The sequence below is a fragment of the Falco punctatus genome, assembly GCF_963210335.1.
Source record: "Falco punctatus genome assembly, chromosome: 12".
Taxonomy (NCBI): Eukaryota; Metazoa; Chordata; class Aves; order Falconiformes; family Falconidae; genus Falco; species Falco punctatus.
Window position 1 is genome coordinate 6831115 of NC_137592.1, and position 22717 is coordinate 6853831.

The window sequence follows — 22717 nt, forward strand, 5'->3', positions numbered from 1 at the left end:
GAAAGTCAAACCTCTGGTGAAAATGTAACTGCATGTAGCTGTCAAAATAAAATTTTAAGATCTGATTTGATTGCTGCATGTGGATACGTACTTGGTAGAGTAACAATGTCTTTTATTTTATAGACATGCGCCCACGCACTGGAGCTTTGTTCTAAAACAGTATTTTTCTGTCATGAATTTGTGCATAACCTACACTCTCTGCTTTTCCTCAGCATGCATGGAAGAAAGAACCTTAAGGGGAAAGAGAGAAAGACTGAAAAGGGGGAGGAGAGAGAATTCATATGAATTTCCCTTACTGGCAGAGGAAATAGCTCTTTGTTATATATCACCCCAAAATCACTGGTTGTGTTCTGCTTTCACGGTTTCTAAAATAATGGAGAGTTGTTTGGGCTTGATATATGTTGCTGACTTCTGTTGCAGACTTTGGACATTTGTTGCAGTAATACCTGACTGTGATGATGAACTTGGGGCTATGCTGTGAGTCTTCAAGTGTTAGTTACAGCTTTGTAGAACTGATGGCTTTATTTTCGCCAGGTTTACGTATACTGTATTGAAAACTCGCAGGGGTGTAATTTCCTTGCTTAATAAGATGACTGACTTTGTATTTCTTTTTCATTTTTTTTAGCTTGTCATTTTTTGTGTTCTGCTTGTGGTGTTCAGTCGTTTGCATTCCTTTGTGGTTTTAACAGCTCAATTGCTATTCCTTCCTGTTCATAACTTGCTGAAGACTGAAGTCTGAAACTGTTGTTTTAATATTTTCCTTAAAATTGAATTAATCCCTCTTCCAGGGGAAAGGGAGAAAGGGACAGAAGAATACTTACCAGAATTTTAAAAATGAGAACAAAAACTTAAAGCAGGCATCTTACCTAAGAGAGGCGAGTTATAAAAATCGATACCTCATTGATTTTGGAGAAGGCTAGTTTCCTGTGTAGTTTCAACCATCTGTCCCATTAGATTTGGGGAATTGTTGTAAATTAGTTTAGAAGTGAAATTTTCCAAATCATAAAATCTCTGGTTGGCTGTTACTGGAAATCATTATTAAAGGTTGCATAAGCATTATTTGCAGGATGGCTAATCAGTAGCATGGGCTTAGTTCCATTCTCTAATAAATAGATGCATTGTGCTACTGCAGAAATTGCAAAACGGATGGCTTGAGTTCAGTTAACAATTTTGCAAGATATGCAATATATCCAGTTTTGGGAAGAGTCTTTGGTGTCTGCAGAACTTCCACATAGTGGAGATGTTTATGACCCACACTGTTAATGCTTCAGAAGTTTTTGATTATACTGTTGAGGACATCTTAATCTTATCAAAGATGCATGCATAACACTTAAGACATCAAAATTATCTAAGTGCATGCACCAAAGGCGCAGATATTTTATTTGGTGGGATTCTGAGAGCAGGCTTTATGGTTCTCTTGCTCCTGCAGGAAAAGTGTGTGCTGGCTTGACTTTGTTGTGTGATTTTTGGACTTTGTGTTTACAAAGATCTGACCTGTAGAGGGTTTGAATATATGGGGTGGCAATGGTGTAAATACTAAAAATACTGTGCTTTGACATTAACCAGTCGCCTTGTCTTATTTTCTCGCCTTGTGACCACTAAGCTATGAAAATCTGTCTTGTTAGTCCTCACCCATTTTCTTATGGTAGTGGTTTCTGGAAGTTTTGTAAATATGGATAAAGAAGCTTGTGAAACTGCGGAAGACAGATTCCCAGCCATTCTGGAATTAATTAATTAATTATGCCTAGTAGTAACTTCTGTATTATAGGAAGACATGTTGATATATCCAAGTGCCTGAAATAGGGTGCCACAATATGGAAAAGAGTATCAGAACAGCCCTTTTGCAGCTGTCTTCATAGAGCTAATGCTGGGACCCTGTAGTTTTCAGGGCAGGATGCCCCCGAGCGGCTTATGTGAGGCACAGAAATAGATGGTACAGCACAATTGTGGCTCTAGAGGTTCCTCTCCAGCAGACTTCTGGATGATGAGTTTTTGATTTTTCCCTGGTTGTCACTGTTGGGGTCTTGGAAGAAAAACAATGCTTACATCCCCTCCTTTTGAAGAACTACATTGGCTTATATAAGGTAGTGAAGTGCTATGGTTTCTTTTGTTGGTTTGGCTGCACAAGTCATTCTAAGTATCATTCACTGAATGAAGAACTCATTAAAGGTGTAGCTGTGCAACAGCAAAAGAATCTGGATTTTTGGAGAAGAGTGAAACAAAACACACTCCTCCTTTCTACTGAAGAGCCCAGCCCTTGGGCAGACTGCTACAAAGTCATACTGTCCTGTTTGCCTTGGCATGGATAAATTGTATTTGGGAATGGTTGTAATGTTTTATTTTACCTTTGGAGTTCTAAGAAGCACCAGTTATTCTTTCTGTGGGAGGGAACCTGTTCCTGGGAAGCAGTGCAGGTGCCACAGAAAGGTTAGAGTGCCTTGATGTAGTGTATGCTTGTGAAAAGGGAGAACTACAAGGTCTCCAGCTTCTAAGGACACTTGCCTTTTTCATGGTTCAGATTTCTCTGGCAGATGGGACTATTACTTTGATCTCTGTGGCTTCTCATTCTTTTCTGTTGCCAGTTACTGGTGTTGAGCTCAGTCTTGATCCTTTCCCACCAATGGCTGTGGGACAGATCGCATAGATCGTGAAGACCATAGATAAGGCATGGAGAAATCCCACTTGTCATCCTCTGTATAATGACCAACTTGTTTAATGAGTAGGTCAATCTGTAACCTGACTTTCTGCAATTGCTGCATGCTATTTAATGCTATGCCATAACTAGTAAGTGTTCCTAGTTCCTGATGTTGTGTGTCTCATCTTTCTTTTTACAATAGCAAGCGATCAAAACTGAAGTAGGTGATTGACAACTGTCATACATCTGAAGTTAGGGCCCTGCTTTCCATTTCATGTAGAAGCTATTATCATACCACCATGAGGCCCTACACTTGGGCAGTTAGGGGTCACTTGCTTGACCTTTTCTCAAAATCATAGCTTATTTCTTTAACTATTGGCAATAACTGGGAGCTTTAGGCAAATGAAGTGAGATAGTCTGTTATAAGGTCTGTGGAGTTCTTGAAATTGGTATCACTGAGGTAACGTCACACCTCTGCTCTCTTCTTTCTGAAGAAAAAAAATTGCTCTATTCAGTTGACTTTGGGGCTCTCCAATTGTAACTGTGAGCTAACCTTGCAGTTGGTAATTTCAGAAGACCGGGAGACTATGTGTAACTATAGATTAATCTGAATGCTAGATTCAAGAGCGATTGTTCAGATTGATTGTTTACTTGAAAACTGTTCATCTAGGCTTGATGTTTGTATTCTGTTGTTTTTATGTGGAATACCATCTGAAAATATGAAGAGAGAATAAAATCTAGAGATGTCATCCATGTGTCAGATAGTTACATGAAAGCATTTTGTATCTGCAGTTGGTCTAGCAGTATGCCACCTGAGAGAGACTAATATACTCAACTTCAGAAATGTTTGGGTGCACTTTGGTAAGGAGGAAGTGGGTATGAAAAAGGTATTGAAGAGCAGGCTATTTATTCTTGAAGTTATGGATAGAATTCCTTTTATAACAATTTCTATATTCACCTTGAGCACACACGCTCCTGCAGACTGGAAGCAATCAGTCAGGAGGTTAGTGACTAATAAAGGGGGCAAAAAGAGTAAGAACTTGAAAGGTTAATAAGCGTCTCTTGGATTCCAGTGATGTAGAGTCTCCATGATCCTGTGAACAGTGTGATGCTGTGGAAAATAACAAGTAGTAAGGAAGTTCTATGAGATGTAAGCTGTGGTTTTGAACAAGATAGGTTGGATGAAAGAGGTTCTCATAACAAAATGGTAATCTTTCCTACTTGATCTTTTAGGATGTTCCAAAACTCTATGGGGTTTTCTGTTCCCATTTTTCTCCTCGAAAATATTTTTCTCATGCCTGAAATTGCTATGTCTCTCACTTTTTCTTTCTGGCTTTCCTTCCTAAGCTTGTGGAGGTTCATTATTGATGTTGTATGTGCTATACTTGTTGCATATATGGATCTTCTCTCTGCTCCTCTTAGCTGAGGCTGTGTTCTGGATCTAGGATGCTTGCCTTTATCTCTAGACATCTGTACTTCTGCTGCAGCTGCTAAAAGGAAACATAGGGAGGAAAGGAACTGACAGCTGTAGTGAGGGCCTGTTTGTTTTGAGATACACAAATTAGGATAAAAGTTCTTTAAAAAAACCAAAACCACCCAAAAAATTGTGAATATTGATACTTTCTTGTAAGTTGCATTTTCTTATGTACACATGATAAGGATGCATTAATTATTACAGAATTCCTCTCAAGAGAGTGGGTGGAAATGGAGGATGAATGCCTCATTGGGAAGCAGGAAATAAGGACAGGGAGTGGTTACTCTGGCTAGGCTAACATAGTCTATTGAACCAAACAGAATTGGTGTAATTTTTTCTATGCAGGACCCTGATCAGGGAAGGAAAAGCATTTTTGAAGAAAGAAGGGGAGAGATGGGGTGAGAGGCTGATGAATTTCTGGTAGGTTAGTTTGCAGAGATGACAGTGAAGCATAACCGTTAAAGGAGAGGCTGGTTGGCATGGTGTGGTGATGAGATGTACTCTGTATTGCTCCTAAACCTTGACTGCAAGGCAGCTGTTGGATGATTTTATTTTTATTTTTTTTTTTGCCTCCTCCTAGTTCTTGGGGATTAGTGCAGATTAAGTGGGTGCTCTGGTGGATTTGGAGAGCTGTACTGCATGTCTGACATCAGGAAACAATAGACTGAGTAATTATTGCTTTCTGGTCTTTCAGTCTGTGTTATTTGTGTACCGGTTCCCTAGCAAAATATGCTTAGGAATAATTGTCATACATTAAATGACAAGGGGAGATGGAATGTGATTGCAGGTATATCAGAGCAGATTGCAAATTAGGTGCTGCAGTCTGACATAAGAGCTGTTAGTTGCAGGTTATGTGAATACTTTGGCATCACTGCTGAGCTTGTGATTTTCGCATTGGAAATCTCCTGTATTCTTGTATGCTGCAGGTGCAGGGGAGCTCTTGGAAATTCCCCTCAGTGTGTCTGCCATCCCTCACATGATATGCTTATCTGCTTTGATTGGTGAATTCCCATGCTGAAGCAGAAGGTGGGGGTTTCTGGGGGCAGTGGGAAGAGGAGGGGAGAGATGTGATGTGGGAGAATAATTGAGGGCTCAAATAGGGCAGCCTGAGTGGGGAGAAGATTCAGCTGCTGCTTGTTGTCCTGGGCGGGGGGGGGGGGGGGGGGGGGGGGGGGGGGGTCGGATACCATATTCTACCAGGCATAGAAGCTGGGTCTGTGAGACCCTGGTAGGCTCTTCTGTAAGGCTAGGAGACGTAGCCCCTAAATAATACATTTATATTTACCCTGGGGAAGGACTGTTGGTCCTGTAATCTACCTGCTGCAGCTGAATGGATACAGTGATTATATTTTTTTAACACACATGCCCAGCCACACCCCCCTACCCAAATCCTTCAAATCTGGTAATATCTAGCAGAGTCTGGCTGGGTTTTTTTGCTGAGACTTTGGTTTTTGGCTATGACATACATAGTGGGTTTTGTTAACCTGTGACTGTAGCAGATGTCTAGGAAGAGAAATAACTTCTGGGAAGACCTTGGCCCAGGTCCGAACGAAACAGGCAGACCCTTGTCTACTTGGATGCATCCTAGGGCATTATGTAGGCTTGGCCCTGCATGCTTCCCCTCCCCGCCCCTTCCCAAACTGAGAAAGTACTGGAATTGGCATATATGCCTAGCCTGGCCAACAGGTATTGATAAAATAGTCTCCTTTGAGATATCCTAATGAGAGCATAAGGTTAACTAGGAAAAGTCATATAATAATAGTTTGTAGCTGTGTGCCGTTTCGTGTGTGTCTTGGCACAAGAAAATGTGTTATAGTTAAATTAGTCTTTGCATCAGGTAATGGAGGTGCTTGCACTGCTTTTATAAGAGTGGTTGCCATGTCTGCCTGTGTTGAATTAGTGAAGACTGACACCTTGGAAGGAGCATATGGTACTTAACTGGACTTCCCCCAAGGAAAGTTAAAAGTTGGTGTAGTACTGGTGAACTTGGTAACCTCTGTTGGTACTTTTGTGAATCAATGTATGGTTCACATGCATGGGAAAAAATACCCTAAATGTGTCTCTTTCAGCCTTAGCTGTTAATCACCTTTGCACTGCAAAAGACAGCTGATGGTCATTTAGTTTTCTGGATTGAACTGGTAGTAAGGATGTACACATGCTTAGGTGGACAGGAAAAGGAAACAGCAGTATCAGTCTTCTGCATTTTGCATTTATCTCTGGAGAGCTGTGTTGTCATTACTGTGGAGAAATGTTGACTGTTTTTCCTATTGCATGTTTTTGGTTGATGGGTATCAAAGGTATAAATCTTAATTTTTGCTAGTCTGGTTGAGTTCATTTAGAAGACTTCTTACTAATGAAGTTGGAACTGCAGAATTGTGGTCCGTGTGTGGACAGAGGATTCACAGCTCACTTAAACCTTTATCTGGTTGTCCAGATGGCATAAAAACTTAAATCACCATTTCTATGTTGCATCTTCATTTTCAGTGCTGATTCTGTCATGGAATTGCAGCCTCAAAAAAAGAAAAAAAAAAAAAAGTTGTTTTTTGGCTATGGTGAGAGTCTACCAGTTTTATTCAGGCTTGGTTTCTTAGTTTGGGGATGGAGTTGTTTTTAAAGGTAAATAAATAGTACTCTCCAAGTTTTGTGCAGATCCCAGCATGCTAGTTTCTAAAAGCTTTCCCGTGGTAAGCTAAAAAGCCTTGTGTAACCTAAATGCATTTCCAGATGTGGGGAAATGAAAAGTATATGTTTGCAGTAATTCTTTTCTATAAAAACACATATATCTATTTTGTAAATGCTTCTTATATTTTAAAACATGAGGTGAAAGCAATACATGAGTAACTCTGAATTGGTATGAAGTAGGCTACTTCAAAATAAAAAGTGAGCTTTATTGCTGGAGATATTTTTTTTTAATATAATGATCTTTGTGATATTTCAGTTTTCAAAATTAAACCAACTGAATCAATCTGTCAAGAAATACATGCTCTGATTATATATCTTTGACTTAGTTATGCTCAGTTAAATAAACAGTTCCCTGTAATCTTCACTGATCTCATACTGGTTTCATTTCTAATTTATCCTTGAAAAGACACTGCTCACCCTAATTTAGTATAACCACCTCCCCTCTCCACAGTAGAAGGGGACTGAAGATGAATATTGTGAAAACAAAGATATAATTGTAGCTCTTGGATGTTTGATATGTTAAAAACATTCGTTGAATTGATCTGAAATTATGTGGAAAGATATATAGGTAATTGCTCAGCACCTGAATCATGGAAAACATGTTATCAATCATTTGATGATTCGAAATGTGGCAATTTAAGGCTTTTGAAAACTGGAGAACAGATTTTGAAATCAGAGGTAGAAATGGCAGAGGGAATTACATTGCTGGGTTAACCGTTACAGTTTTAAGAAGTTGGCGGCATCCAACCGTAATTTAGTGTCAGGATGTTTGATGTGTATTTTCTTGTAATTTTCATTCTCTTTTGTTTTTAATGGAATTGTTTTCTTTACAGAAAACAATCTTAGTATAACAAAATATGAGATATTTTTCAAGTCATGTAAAATTACATTAGACTTTTTGTGGGCTTAGTTTTTGATTAATTTTTTTCTGTTCCCTTAATAAAAGCTGATGATGTCTTACAGATTAACCTCTACTTTTAGCAGCATTTAAATACTCTTGAAGACCTTCATGAGTGATTTGAAATTTTAACCAAAACTTGGATCATGAAGCTGTTGCTTCACCTGGTTCATCTAAAAGATCTATAGAAGTGTTTTTTCAAAGCATTGGAGGTAGTAATTATCAGAGTAAGGTGTCAGTTCTGTTAAGAGATATAAATCTGTATACCTAACAGTTGTGAAATTGTAGGCCTATAGTATTTGTTAGGTGAGGTACATCTCTTCCTTAATAAGTAATTGCAAAAGTAATTTAAATTATAATTGTTTTTCTGGTAATACTGCTTAATTTCATAAACCATTACATGGAATCCCTGAGTTACTAAGAAGCCTACTCATCACTTCAATTTAAAAAGCAGGTGCTTCTGTATAGATGAAGTACAAATAAATTTCTAGCTGTCCTTTTTTTTTCTCCTTCAGAAGTTGGAGATAAGATAAAACTTCTGTTTTAATTCATGTAAAGAAATTCTTATTTAAAGATGACTGAAAGTGGGTGATTTTTTTTTTTTTCCTGGCACCTCTTCATGCTATCATCACATCAGTTTTAGAAACTGAATAATATTGTCTTACAGGCTTTGGTAGGGCATAGTTTACTTAGCTGAGTGGTCTTCAGCTGGTAATTAGCACATCTCTTCATAAATGTAACAATTTCAACAAAAGTTGGCTCTTCATCTACAGGAATGTCTATTTACAAGGTATGGGTGTTACAAGCATGTAATAGTCAATTTGAGCTTTGTATTCAACTCGGAATTACTTTGTGCCTCATCTATGGTGCCTTTTGGAAGGTAGTTGCCATTTATCTGTTCTCTCTTAATGTAATACTATTGTGACTGGGTTTATGCATCTGCAGTTTTTTCAAGGAAGATTCATAGGCCAAAATTGTTTGTGTCTGCTTACTGGTCTATTCCTTTCATTGTCAAAAGGGAAAATAATAATAGAAAAAATTAATGTATGAGCAGTACATTACTGGAGATGTGACTTGTTCTGCTCTCAGTGCAGCTCATTCTGAGCAAAGCCTGTGAGATGGTGTTTTTTGAAGAACTGGTGAGAAGCAAGGTATAATAAACTTTACTGTTTACTTCCCTCTTGCATCATTCATTCTTGTTTGTGCTTGATATGATAAATAGCTCAGTAGGTCATGAGTAGCTCTGTGCTGCTAGTGTGGGTTTCCTATTTGGGCCATGTTTTGGCCTTGGAAAAGTTAGAGCAAGTCACTTACTATTTTCCTTCAGGAAGAGACAGGGATTGGAGGGGGCAGTTATTCTGATAGATAACTGAATAGCTTCTTTGTTATTGTTTGTTCTGGTTTTATTTTTTGTGGTTATTTTTTATTTGTTGGGGTTTTTTTGTTTTTTTAAGTTTTGAAATTTGACCTGACAAAGGAAAGGTAATGAGAATCTAAATAGTGTCAGGAGTTACTTGGTGGAGGGTATGCCATCTATGAGAAATAAAACTGATGTGAGTACAGCACGCTGCCACTGTGCACACCATGCCTTTCAGAGCTTGAGACATGATTAAATAAATCTGTAGGTTTTGCAGGTGAAATACAGTTTTGAAGCCATATGAAGTATTTGGCAGTATCCTGTTGGCTATACATTCAGTGGGGCTCCGGTTATTCCTTCCAAAGTGAAGTATATATCCACAAGCTGTCTCAAGATGCAAATGCTTCTGACTGTAGCACTAGGCTGACATGTACTTGCTAAAAATGTTCTTTTTCAGAAAAAAACCAGCCCCCTGGTTTGTGAGACCAGATGTTAGACTGCACTTTTCTGGGATGGAGAGAAATTGCTGGAATTGTAGATGACTATTGAGGCTGATATAATTTCTTCAAAATTAATTTTTATCTCAAGTTTCAGCAGTGCAGGGAGTGGCTGTTGGGACCCATTTGATCCTGTAGTTAGGTGTGGTAGTACTGGGTTAAGAACATGTAACCTTTTAAAATGCAGGAGGGATGGGTGCCCAGCCTGAAAGCTTTCTTTGCTTTTTGGTATCAATTTGGCAATTCCACCTTCTAGCCCCGTTCCCCCTCCGCGTATGTTTTGGGCATAGGCATATCTGGCTGTAGTAGACTTTTAAAATGAGATTTCTTTGTTCTAAACCCTGATGAGTTAAATACAGCAAGACACCGCCCCCCTACCTCCCTGTTCTCATTATGGGATTTTTTTTTGATACTTACCTTGAATGTCAGATACCTGTCTTTCAATACCCATCTTAAATAATGCCTAACATGAAGGCTCATTGTCTTGTGAACAGTGAGATACACAACAGCCCTCAGCAGTGCACATCTGAACAATGTGCATACTTCTAGCTTAGCCTTTAAAGTATGCGCTGAAGTACAGCACAATGTAAATGTCAATTCGGGAATGTTAGGTAGGTTTGGTATGATCCCTTAAGGATTCTTTCTTCATGTCCTAAATTGCAAGGTTTCTGGGGCAGGAACTATCCTTGCATTATTTATTTTATGGCAATTATTACAATGCAGCCTGTTTTGTTGTTTGTTTTGTTGTTGGTTTTTTTTTAATCTGATTGCTGCCTATTTGCTGGAACTTCAGATGAGAGAATACACTGCAACACAGCGGTTTTAATTAGAATATAGATATACAGTGCTTTTATGCAAGTTAAAAAGAAATGACATCTATGTTGTTCAGCTCAACATGCTGAAGTGTCTGAAGATATAAAGCAGCTTTCAAATTTATTTTTTTTTAATATTGCAGTAGTTGAGACCTTTATTAGTGTGGTAAGAAGACTTTACAGAAGCTTGCAGCGTATATCAGTAATGGAATTCTGGTAAATTACTTCTCGCCCTTGACTTGCGAATCAAAACGTAGCAAATCAGGGGCACGGACATACCATACTAGAAAGAACTCCCAGGAGTGCAGCTTAATGTATGGAGCAAGGCAATGCTCATACTGCTTAGATTGATGTGTCATGCAGTATTAGAGGCTATTGTCTTTAATACCTTTGTTAAGGAACAGATCCAGTTTTGATTTATAGTCCAGCAGTAGCAAAGGTTCATTCTTTTCAGGTTTAAAAGTACAGTATGACACAGGATGTTTACCAAACAGTGTTTTTGCATATAATCTTTTGACACCAGTCTTCCAGCAAAAATGTAAATGCGCTTCGTAGTGTTATTTCTAGGTATGAGGATTCCCTGTGTAAACCTTTAAGTCAGAGCATAACTCAGGATTTAAGTCAGAGCATAACTCAGGAGTGTCTCCTCCTTTTTTTTTTTTTTTTTTTTTTTTTTTTTTGGCAACTGTATGGAGATAGTCTGAATCAGCAAAGCTTGCTTAAAGGGACGCTCTCAGTCAAAACCTGTACTGAACTGAAGTAGCTGCAGACATCAGGCCTACTGCTGAACATCCCTGTCAGTTTTAAAACAAATTTGTGTGTTGTGCTGTTTGTTTCCACCTTTCTTATATTTTTGTATATTTATATATATTGCCTTATATAAAGGGAACAAAGAAGAAACCCTGAACAAGCTCGACTGCACAGTTTGATGAGAAAGGAAATAGAAGAGACTGGGTAGAAACTGCAGTCTAATAAGCATAGATCTAGAAAGATGCTTCAGCTATGCTAAAAATTATTTGACACTTTGCAATCTTACAACACTCAGTGATCTAATAGTTGTTCTGGAATCGTTTTTTTAGGTGTTGTACATACTTATTAAAACTGCTCCTTCCCCCAAAGAATTTGTAACACCAGCAAAGGAGGAGCCTAGAGCTGAACACAATTTTTAGTATATAGGCAACAGAATATAAGTGTGAAACAGTTCTAATTAATGTGATAAAAGATCAGCCTAAAAATACAAGCTGCATCTTTGAATAGTTTTCAGTCAGGTGGGACTTCAAAGTTACTGACTTCCCTTGGAAGCATGCATTTTTACAACCTAGCACAGACTAGTACTGGCTACCATCAGAAGAGATTTGCTCTAATAAAGCCTGCAGCGTCAGGCCCAGGATGTTTGCACAACATGGCTCTGTAAACCTCTGTGCAGATGTGTAATGCTTTGATCTGTTTACTGGACAAATAAAAAAACTAAACCAATGTCTCCCATTTTTTCTTGGGGAGAAACTAGTGGACAGGAAGTCTGGCTAGCCATATCAGATTTTGCCCTAAGAAATTGCATCAGTTCTAAAAAAGAGGCATTGTACTTGCAGCTTAATGTTTCAACTCAGTGTCGAAACGTTATGTCAGAATAATGCAAACCAGTAATGCAAATGATTTTCTTGGGTGGATTTCAACTCCTGTGCTAGTATCTGGTAAAATATATTTACTTTCTTGCATGGAAACATCATGCTATTTCTGTCACAATAATGCCACTTTCAGCTAGCTGGTTGCAGCCAGATTCAGAGATAGTGATCATAATTGTTTTGAAACATCTCTCTCTTTATCAGAGTGTAGATTATTCTTTTATACTCGTATTATTCAGTGACTACATGTTTATGTTGAACTGGGTATGTGTTCGAGGTGGGTAGAAACAAGATAAAGTGTGTTTAAGCCAATTGTAATTTAATTTCTCTGTATATTTTGTTGAGACAAGAAAAGCTGCTGGCGTTTAGGCCTTGCCGTGCATTAAGAAGTGATTACGAGTCAAATTCTCCTACGAAATTAAAACAAATCGGAAAGCAAAGTGAGAAAGAGGAAGAGATTTGCATGAATTAAATGTCCGTGGCCTGTGGTGTGCCATCCTCTGTTGCTTTTTCATTGACAGTGTCTGGTTATGTAAACTTCTTCCCACCACTTTCATCTTGAACTTGCAGAAAAGCAGTTGTGTGGTGTAACATCTACTAGCGTAAAAATGGTTGTAAATGTACTGCTGCATCTTCACTGTGGAGCCCAGTAGGAAGGAAAGAAGGGATAGAAAAGAGTGTTCTCTAGAAGCACAGATGGCTTGAGCAATTAATAACATTTTGTAAAATAGCTTACACCCCACTGCCCCATCCCCCACCCCCAGCTTAATATGATTGCCAGAAAAGGACTGTATGAAAAAGATGAGTGAATCTATTTGGTACATACCTAATATGATCAGCTGTGTACTCTCCCCTCCCATATGTTATGGGACAAAGAGGCTTGGATAAAATGGCATGCCCATTCTGTGTTGTTTTGCACTGTATCTTGTATTATAACCAGTATGTAATTAATCTCAGTAAATTTTCAAGGGGAAAAGTAATGCTGCTTAATCCTTTTCTGTTGCTGTTAAGGAGGATTGGGATAATAAAAAGCGTAGATCAGGACATGCTATGTTGGGGTCTCTGGCCTACATTTCAAAACATGAATGACAGGAAGCAAGCCACCAGTTTCTGGAACATGAGGTATATCCCAAAAAGAATGACTGAGCTGCAGTAGGATTTCTGTGTTGATGCTGAGCTTTCCCTGGAGACCTTAGATGATTGCATCTTATCTTGGTGATTTAAAGTGCTGGTGGCTTGCTGGCCTCAAAGGAGTATGCATTCTCTTCCCGTCTCACCTGCTGCATGTTCCCCAGCGCCCACACTGGCTGCATGTTTGAGTCTAGGATTGTCCCTTCATTTCTGATTTCTTTGGATTAGGGTAGGACACCCCTAAACTTTACTTTTAGTTGGAGTGCAGGTTTTCATGAAAATAATTCATCTCATTGGCCCAAGCAGTGTAAAAGCATTTAACCATAATGACCTGGATTCTTTGTAGTGCTGTAAATGAAGTCTTGGATTGTTAATGTTTTCATCAGCAGTGAGTAATTTCATAGATTGAAAACCTCTTAAACTGCAGCATGATAATTTTGGTTCCAGAGAATTACTATAGGTGACTGTAAAAAGACTTTTTTTTTTCCTTCTTCTAAAAATCCCCAAACGTACGACAGTCCTAAAACACAGGTGAAACTACCTGCAGAAACTTTAGGATAGTATATAGTTGCTACATTCAAGATACCCTGAAATTCTCTTATTCAAATTGCAGTTTGTGTTTCTTAGACCTATTACAGTGATGAGCATTTGTGGTAACTGCTTTGTATTGCACAAATGCTGCTATTTATTGCTTGGCTTAAATTATGTGGTTTTATCATAGAAATATAATTTGTTCACTGTAGAAAAAAGTCTGGAAGACTTTTATTTACAGATTTTGGACTGTGTACTTGTTGATCAATATGCTTTTCATAAAGTAGAATTTCTGGGCTCCAAATTATTTGGAGTCTCTGTGGATGTAGTCTGGTGGTTTCAGCAATTCAGTGTGCTGAATCTTGCACAGCAAATGCCAAAAAGTACTTTTACTTTTCAGTTTAGTTATACGCGCCCTGATCCTGAGTTGAGAACTCTCTTGACTCATGACTGCACGCCTGGAATGTAGGGCTAGTACTCAAGTATATGTTGTGTGGCATTAGCATCAGCTTGTATACTTTTTGTTTAGTGAATTTCTGACTTAATTCAGTGAAGCTAAATGCAACAATCCTTAATAAAACCATATGTGGTTTATGAATGTGATTTCCACTGTGGTATTCTTTTGGCAGAAATGGATAAAATGTTATTTGGGTTTTTCTTCCTGTTTCTGAAATTACTGACTAATAGTTGTGTTTAACTGTGTATTTAGCTGCTTCCTTTGTCTGTGTCCATGAATCATACTGTCAAGTTTTTATTTACTTGGGATAGACAGCTATATACCCCCGTAAATCACTGCCATCCAGGCCAGTATCAGTGAAGAAAAGGTGCAGAGCTATCTGGTAACTGAAGAGGCCACTGATCTTGTGGATTAGTATGTGCAATGTTCCAGAAAGATATGCCAGAGGTTCAAATTATGTAATGCTTTAAGCAGGAAGCTACCAAATTGTGTGTAGAGTATGTCACCGGCAACAGACTGATGTCCCTGGCAACGCTCCACTCCAGGAAGGAGCTGAGGTTTCTCAAGGGCTTCAGATGAGAATGAATGATCTGACGGCGTGCCCTTGCTAGAACAGCTTGCCCCACTGAAGGCAGGAGCTGGCAGTGCATAGCCTCGCTGCTTGCTGTTAGAAGGCAGGGTGCTGACATAACGTTTTGGTAAAAGTGGGTTCCTGTCTACAAGAGTGTACCAGCTGGCATCATCTTACCAAAGACGTAGTGTTAGAGTGAGAGTGGTTTGTTTTTTTTTTTTCCCCCCAGGATTTTTGGTTTTGTGTGTTGGTTGGTTGTTTTTTTTGCTTTGGGTTTTTTTCCCCCAGACACCGAAAAAAATTTGCAAACGAAGAATGATGTTTTTAGAAACTATATGTCCAGATTGCTGTATAGGAAATGTAGGTCTGAAAAATGTTAACAACTTTGTATCTAAAAGTAACTAATAAACAAATAAACTATGGTTGGTGTTCCTTTTTGGCACAAAGGGAGTGAAAGTTTGGTAGGTAATGACTGATTCAGGATATATTGACAGACTAAATTAACTGTCGTGTTTAAATTAAGATTCTAATGGTCTTTTTTAAGTTGGGTACTTGTACTTCATTTTTAACTAGAATCAGGCAAAAGGTCTTTGTTGGAATTCTAATGTTTCAGTCTCCCGGTGGGTAAGTTGAGGAGGTACTCTTCATCCATAGCCAAGTGTCCGTAGATGGGAAACAGTTACAGGCTTCTAGAAGTGTGTTCCTGTCAGGTCGTTCCCCCTGATCATTTCAGAGAATGACAGGTGAAAGAGAAACTTGTATGTTAGATCCCTGTTGATGCAGACTTGTTTTCTGCTTTAAAATATAAATAAATAAATAAATCTCTTGACAAGCCCGGAATCTTGATGAAGGCTGTCCATCCGTTTGAAGAATTATCGTGACAGCCTGGGGGTTTTGAAAACTTCAGTCCTTTCCCAGTAGGTTAATAGAGGGTTAAGGCACATGGAGAGAGGGAGAGGCAACCCGTATGGTACATTTAATGTAATTGGAAAGTTCAGGTGACTAGTCAGGAATCAAGTCTTGGCTTACTGAACAGTAGCTAAGAAATCTGTGTTGTGGCCAGTGATGAACATTGGACACTTCAGAATTTGATGCCTCTGCACCTGGTTAAGTGTTGAGTTGCAATTGAGATCCTGTGGTATCCATCCGGTTAGGCGTTCAGGATGTGAAGAACATGAAAATAATGATCCTCTGACAGCCCCCCCCCCCCCCCCAGCAGGTATCAAGGTACGTAAGACCAGCTTATTCACCTCTTCTTAAAAAAAATTACTAATTTGTTTATCTTCTTTGGAACAAGAGAGAAATAAAAATTGTAGAGTTTTTCAGTTCTAGCCTTTACACCCAGATGTAGAACAAAAGATAAACCTGAGGCTGCAGCTGCTGTCCATTACCCCATCAGTAGTTCCTTACTGTGTATTGCGGATTGCTCAGTGTTTCTGCCTGTGTAACTGAGCCTTGACTCTGGCTCCAGTTGTTTCCCTCAAAGAATTTATAGCCTTACTAAAAGGGCCGTTGGAGATTTTGAATGCAAACAAGGTTCTGAAGAAATACTTCACTGGTGAAAAGAAAAACATTTTTGGTATTTGCATAACTAAAAAGAAACTGTTTTTTTTTTTTTTTTGTTAAATTTATGATATTGTACTTATATATTTACATGGAACATGAGAAATTTCAGAGTCCAATGGCAGTTTTACCCAGAAAGCTGTAAATGATTAAAACCAGTTAAGAAACATTCTCTTTCTGTTATGTGCATTAGGTGTGGTATGATGCTACTGATTTCAGTGGAGCGGTGCTACATTTTATACTGATGTAACCGTGTTGAAATTTGACCACAATCTGCAAGAGAACAAAAATATCTAAGGTGTATCTCTCATTTCAGACTAATAGAATAGCTTGTATGCTTGAAAATATTTTTGTAATGTATTTGTTTTTCCATCAGAAGCATGTTTTGAATTGTGAATTTATTTTAGCATTAAGTTGGCTTTAGTTGACCCTAGAAATAAGTGTAAGGACTCTTGTGTGTGCAGCTGTGAGGTGATGGAGACTCAGTGATACCTTGTAATGTAATTATGAGCTACTGAGGCCAGCCTGAAACTGCACTAGTGAAATGAGACAATATGAGGCATTAAAAAAAAAAAAATCAAACAAAGGCACTGTGTAGTCTTTTCTTGGAAGACTGTGCTGTCAATATTTAATGAGAACAAAGTACCTAGCCACCATCCTCTTAGGGCTGCTATTTCTGTTTTGGAAAAACTTCTGTTTTAATGGAAGTTCTTGGCAACTTTGGGAGAATTCAACAGAAAGGAAACTATTTTCTTTAAATGCTCTCATTGCTGTAATTGTGATTGCTGTGGTTCTCAGTCCCTGTAGCATACTACTTGAAGTGTTTTATGCACCATGCGTTTTCAAGGCAAACACTAGACCTACAACACACTCTGGCCTCTCTTGTCTGAGACACTTGTTTTCTAGAACCTCTCTATTTCTAATCTTAAGGTGTGTGTGTGGGGGTGGGTTTTTTTGGTTTTTTTTGTGTGTGTGTGTTTCTCTTCTTCTGTACCTCAAAACTTAAAACGGTATCAAGTCAGATTTAATCCTCAGTATGTGCCTAGTGGATGTTCTCAATTTTATGCTTCAATTTATTTTACTTTAAAGGTAAAGATGAAGCTTAATGAAAGAGAAAAATATAGCTTCTGTCCTAATGTGTAGGACCTCTTGATGGAGATTCATTTGAAAGTGCTGCAGTTAATTCCATATTATTTTCAATGCTGAACGCTTGTTTTTTCTTTTAAAACATTCTCTTATATTAATCAATTTCTAATCTAAATTTGGATTTGACCTCATTTTTGAACACTTTTGCCCTTTTATTTCCAGTTTCTTTAACTCTGCTGCTTTGCTTGTTGCGTGGTTGTTGTGCTTGTGTTCAAATTAAGCTCTTCTACAGATGACTTAGATATAGAAATCAGTTGGTTTTGTGCATTTTTAAAAAGAGGGGGGGAAAAAAGTCAGAACAGCAAAGCAGTTGGTATTATTGATACAGATGTGACAGCCACAGGATCTGTACCAAGTGCTTCCTCAGAGGAAGCTTGGGAAGAGGTCAGTTTTTTCCTGAAGCACTCAACTTTGCTGGACGGAGTATATCACAGAACATAAAATACCAGAATGTCACAAGGATGCTGCTGTGACTCTGCCCTGATGTCTGGAGCTGAGGGAACGGTGTGAATCCCTTTACCCATTTGTGCTGCCCGGAAGCACAGAAGTGTCACATACCCCTGTGCTGCCAACCTCTTCCCCACCCAAGTAGAAGTGGGAAAGACAGAAGCAGACATCAGTGAATTAGTTGATGCTTTAATCCTTCTAAAAGGTTGACAGAAGCAATGGGGGAAGTATGTTTTAGCACTGGTAACGATGACATAATTTACTTCTTACCCAAAGGTGGAATAAGAAAGAGACCAGATTATATACTTCAGTATAAAATACTTTAGTGTTTTGTGGTTGGTTTTTTGTTGGTGTGGGGTTTTTTTGTTCCCCCTCTACACCTGATACGTTGCTCTACTTTCGGTCTCTGTTCTGTAGGGTTACTTTCTAGGTTTAAATGCTTAGGAGACCAGATACCACATGTTAGTTTCACCTGTAGCTATGATGCTTTACTTAGATAATGAACACAGAAATGAATTTCAAAATAAAGTGAACTTCAAACAAAACCTCACTGATTCTGCAATATTTATGCTTGCAGTAATGTATATATTCTGATCCATAATGAGAAATAATTTCTGGGGGAAAAAAGAGGGTCTTGAAGTAGTTCACCATGGTTTTATTAGGTAATTAAATATTAGTATGCACAATTAAGGCTTTTTTTTCTTCTTCTCTTAGGAAGGCATTGTCTACAATGGAAATTTCTACAGAGTAATTTCTGATTTACAAAAGGTATGTGTTTGCTCTTTGAGCATTTTAATTTGGTTTTCTTTTGCTAGATTATTTATGCCAGGTTTAAAATATGGTGTAATGTTTCAATGCTGTGCTGTCAACATTAGAAGAATGAGAAATGTATTCTGAAAAAAACAATGCTTTGGTTTCATGAAAGGAGAAAAGTTATTAGAAATCTAGGTTATAACTTTGCAAAATCAAAGTATGCTGTGCTCTCCTGAAAAATGGGTACTCTGACTCTTAAGAAAGTGTCTGTGTGAGTATGATGAGTGACACGCAGATGCATGTATTGTAGGTTTCCAGTGGCCTCATCTTTTTGTAGTAGCCTAACATTCTGGGAAGTATGGGTGAGAAATAAACTGATCTTTTTGCCTGTGTCCTGCCCCCACCCACCCCCCTTTCAGGCCTGACTAAAACTGCAGTGGTAATGTGGAGCCATTCTTAAAACAGCTGCAAAGGCAATTTAAGTGCTCTAGTCTTTATGTGATAGTGGTAGATTCTTCTCACCTCACATTTCTGGAAAAAAAATTTATTATGGTGGTTTTTTTTATACTCAGGCTTGGGTCACTTGCACACCAGTTTACATTCCCTTCATACATACTCCTAGTGTGAGTGTAGTTTTGTGTATCCCACTGGTATCACGGATTCTTACCTTATTTGTTTCTGCTGTCTGAAAGCTACTTTTCCTCCAAAAGCACCAAAGTGGCACAAAATTCCATTTGCTTTAGCATCCAGGACTTGAGCAGGCTAAAAAGGGTTATAGAGGCAAATGCTTGTTTCTCACTAATCCTGAGTGAGACCTCAGTCTTGCCCTGTTGGTCAAACCATTCAGTTGAGCTGGAGTTATTTGCCCATCTTTACTGTGTAACAGCAGAGCACTACGCGTGCAAGTGGAGTCTAGAATTTCATGCACTATTCTTTCTACTGAATGTTTTGTAAGTGACCATGACAAGATAGTATATTTACATTTGTATATGATCAGCAACAAAAGTGGTGAAGTTCACATCAGAATTCTCGTATAATCAGATTTCTCAGATGAGGATTCCAATTGCAGATAGATCTGCTCAAGGGATCTTCTGCAGGAAAATTTCAGTGCAGAAAGTCATTGCTACCAAAGGGTATGCTTGTGTTGGTCTTCTAGAATTTTAGAATTAGAAGTAATGGTACAGTGGTTGTAGCAGTACTTTTATGTATGTATAACCTTTGTGTTATTAGTCATTAAAACTTACTTCTGTTTTCCTTGGTTTTCACTTGATTGTTGGTTTATTCCTATGGCATACACCACGAGGATTTGGGAATTTGTTGCACTGTGACCTGGTGTTCTCTCACAATTGGTTTGTTTATTTGTATCTGATAAAAATAATTCTTGTGTGGGCACAAGTACATGTTTCTAAAATAATTTAAAAAGAAAAAAATTAAACCTATGTTGGCCAGAAATAGCTTTCTTGGAAAGTAGACTTGTGTAAATATTTTCTTAGAGCAAAAGTATGAAAATACAGGTAGTGCTAACTCCTTACCCAGATGTAAGCAAGAGAACTCTTACTAGATTTAGAATGAAGTCACAGCAGGGACAGAACTGCTGGGGTAATTAATACTGTTTTTTAATATTGATAAAGTAAGGGATAGATCAGTTTACTTTGAGTAGCTATTGTATTTGAGCATCATGCACGCTTTCAAAATAAAACTCTGCATAACGGGAAAACCCACTATATATGGAGTTAGGTAAAGGAGGTTAGAGTTGTTACTTTTCATTTTCCCTTTCACTCATTTTTAACCATTTAAACATAGCATGCATAAGGATAGCCATAGGTTTTACACACAGTCTTGAAAGTCAGAGACTTCAAAATCTTCCGGAACAAAGGAGAAGAAAATTCCAGAACTTCTGAATTTACATCAGGTAAATATGAAGATAGTTTGTTCAACAACAAGACAAATCTAAAACAAAAATAGCCCCAGGCAGTCACAATTTGTACAGTCAGTTTTAGGGTCTGTGAGCAGCATACTGTAGTTAATACATTAATACATATTAGTATGTAATAGTTATATTGAGAATGCCTGGGAGAGGTTTTTTGGGTAGCAAGCATACTAAACAATCATATTATTAAAAATAAGTGAGACCATCATGCATTATTGTCTGTTTAATTACAGTGTGATTCTAGACAGTATTTTTTCAGGAGATGAGGTCAGGTGGTGTGTCCTTACAGGTTTATTCTGTTCACCTAGTGGTGGGAGGACAGGGGTGTGCAACAGAGCTGGTGCCTTTATCATAACACATCATTACCTATAATGATGCGCCTTTTAGGAAAGCATTATTCATGTTATTGAATACTCAGGAGCTTCAGGAACTTTGACCCCTTTCCTGCTTCTAAAGAGACTGAGCTGAAGAGAGAACTAGCCAAAAAATATTTTTTTTTAATAAATTGTGTTTTCCAACACTTTTTTAAGGACAGATTGTTGAATCCCTGTCGAAGTTTATAATGTTAAGCTGGCTGGGCATAATGTTCACTGGGCATTTCTGACTGGAATAATAATTAAAACAACTTACTGACCATCACGGTTACCTCATTGATTTTATTCATCACCACTTTTTAGCTGTTTTTTATGGAGGTGAAATAAGATACCTGTGGTATTTTTACAGGTTAGAATTGCAAAACTTTTGTACATAAAAGGAAAGTGTCAGATCACCTGGCATGTGTATTTTTGATGAAATTACCTGTGCTCCTGTGCCACTCTCTCCCTCAGATGGGGAACTAAGAGCAGTATTCACGCCAGCCACATTATTAGCCCCAAGGGGATTCTTCATTATCGCTGTACCTTGCACTCAATAAGAACCAATTATGTGCTGCCTGTGTTAATTCTATTTATGTGATTGTGTACCTTATTGTTAAAAAGGAAGTATTTTTACATGGGAAATACGGGGAAAGGCCTCAGTCTCTAGTTTGGGTACAGCCCAGCCTTGTGGAAAAGTCTACTAATTCTGTCTAGTATTTAGCAGCACACTGGAGCATTCATTGATTGACTCTGTTTATCCTGTAGGCAGGCTATATTTGAATCAGACTGTGGTGAAGGAACACTGATATTTTTCTCAAACTGCTGTTTGACTCCCCCCCACCCCTCTACTCTGAAAAAGCTGAAATACCTTCCTGACTGAACAAAGGTGAAGGAAGGGAGAAATGCAGATTAGAGCCATCACCACAGATAAGCTGAACTGTGAAAGAGTGTAAGGGTTCCCACTACTAAACCGCTATCCATTAATGTGGCTTGAAGGTGTTATTGAATAACGGGATCCTCAGCGTGGAGTTTATGAGCACCTAATGGACTACTGGCTAGAATCACTAAAGGAGGGCAGGAATATTAGTAGCTAATGGGTTAGGTATATTAATCTGTGTGTATGGCATACTTTTTTTTTTTTCTTTCTTTACCTATTTCTGTGTGTTCTGCAGCCTTCATAAAAACAAAACAAAACACTTATCTTCTATAGTTACGTTAAGGATAATATCAGAGTACTGGCAGATTGCTTCAGGGTAGCAGTTCTTATGGCATAGATAGTGAAACAGAGTCGGGAGAGATACTCTTAACTGCGTCATCCTTTCAAAGCATGTAAATTGTGTTTGTCCACCCTGCTGTATGTTCCAGATGGAAACCTGTTCATCAAGGGATCTGTGTCCTCTGATGGACCCTGGCAGGGTGGGGGCAAAAGGCAGAGCAGCTGTACCTCAAGTCTGATACAGAGTGGGGGTGAAATGATGCAGCTTTGTCTTGTATTCAGGAAGGTCATTAACAGATCACTTAGTCATACCATTGTGGAAATTTTCCCTTCCTTTTGTAATCACAAAATAAAAGACTGGCTATTGACTCTTCTAAAACCTAGGTTCTTAAGAGTGTTGAAGCTTACAGATTGTGTCTGCTATGATCATTATATCTGAAGGGACTACTGGTTTTGCTTTAGCAGTTGAGGAAGTGCTTCGTAGATTTGCATGACTTTTTTTCACATTTCTGGGTCCTCCAAGATAGTGCCATGTAGCCACAGATGACATCTTGTGCTGTGAAAGTACTGCAGGTGCATACACAGGCACTGTTAATATGGTGCTGCTCACACCAACATACTTGTAAGAATTATCTACTG

General features: G+C 38.4%; 1 protein-coding gene across 4 annotated transcripts in view; it reads left to right on the top strand.

The window, feature by feature from the left end:
* The window catches only part of PLCB4 (phospholipase C beta 4), a 234272-nt gene that overhangs the window by 27400 nt on the left and 184155 nt on the right, over positions 1–22717 (top strand). For all 4 annotated transcript variants that reach the window (XM_080407727.1, XM_080407726.1, XM_080407725.1 and 1 more), the window contains exon 2: positions 18538–18591. The gene's annotated coding sequence lies outside the window, so the exon portion shown is untranslated. The remainder of the gene's footprint in view (positions 1–18537; positions 18592–22717) is intronic.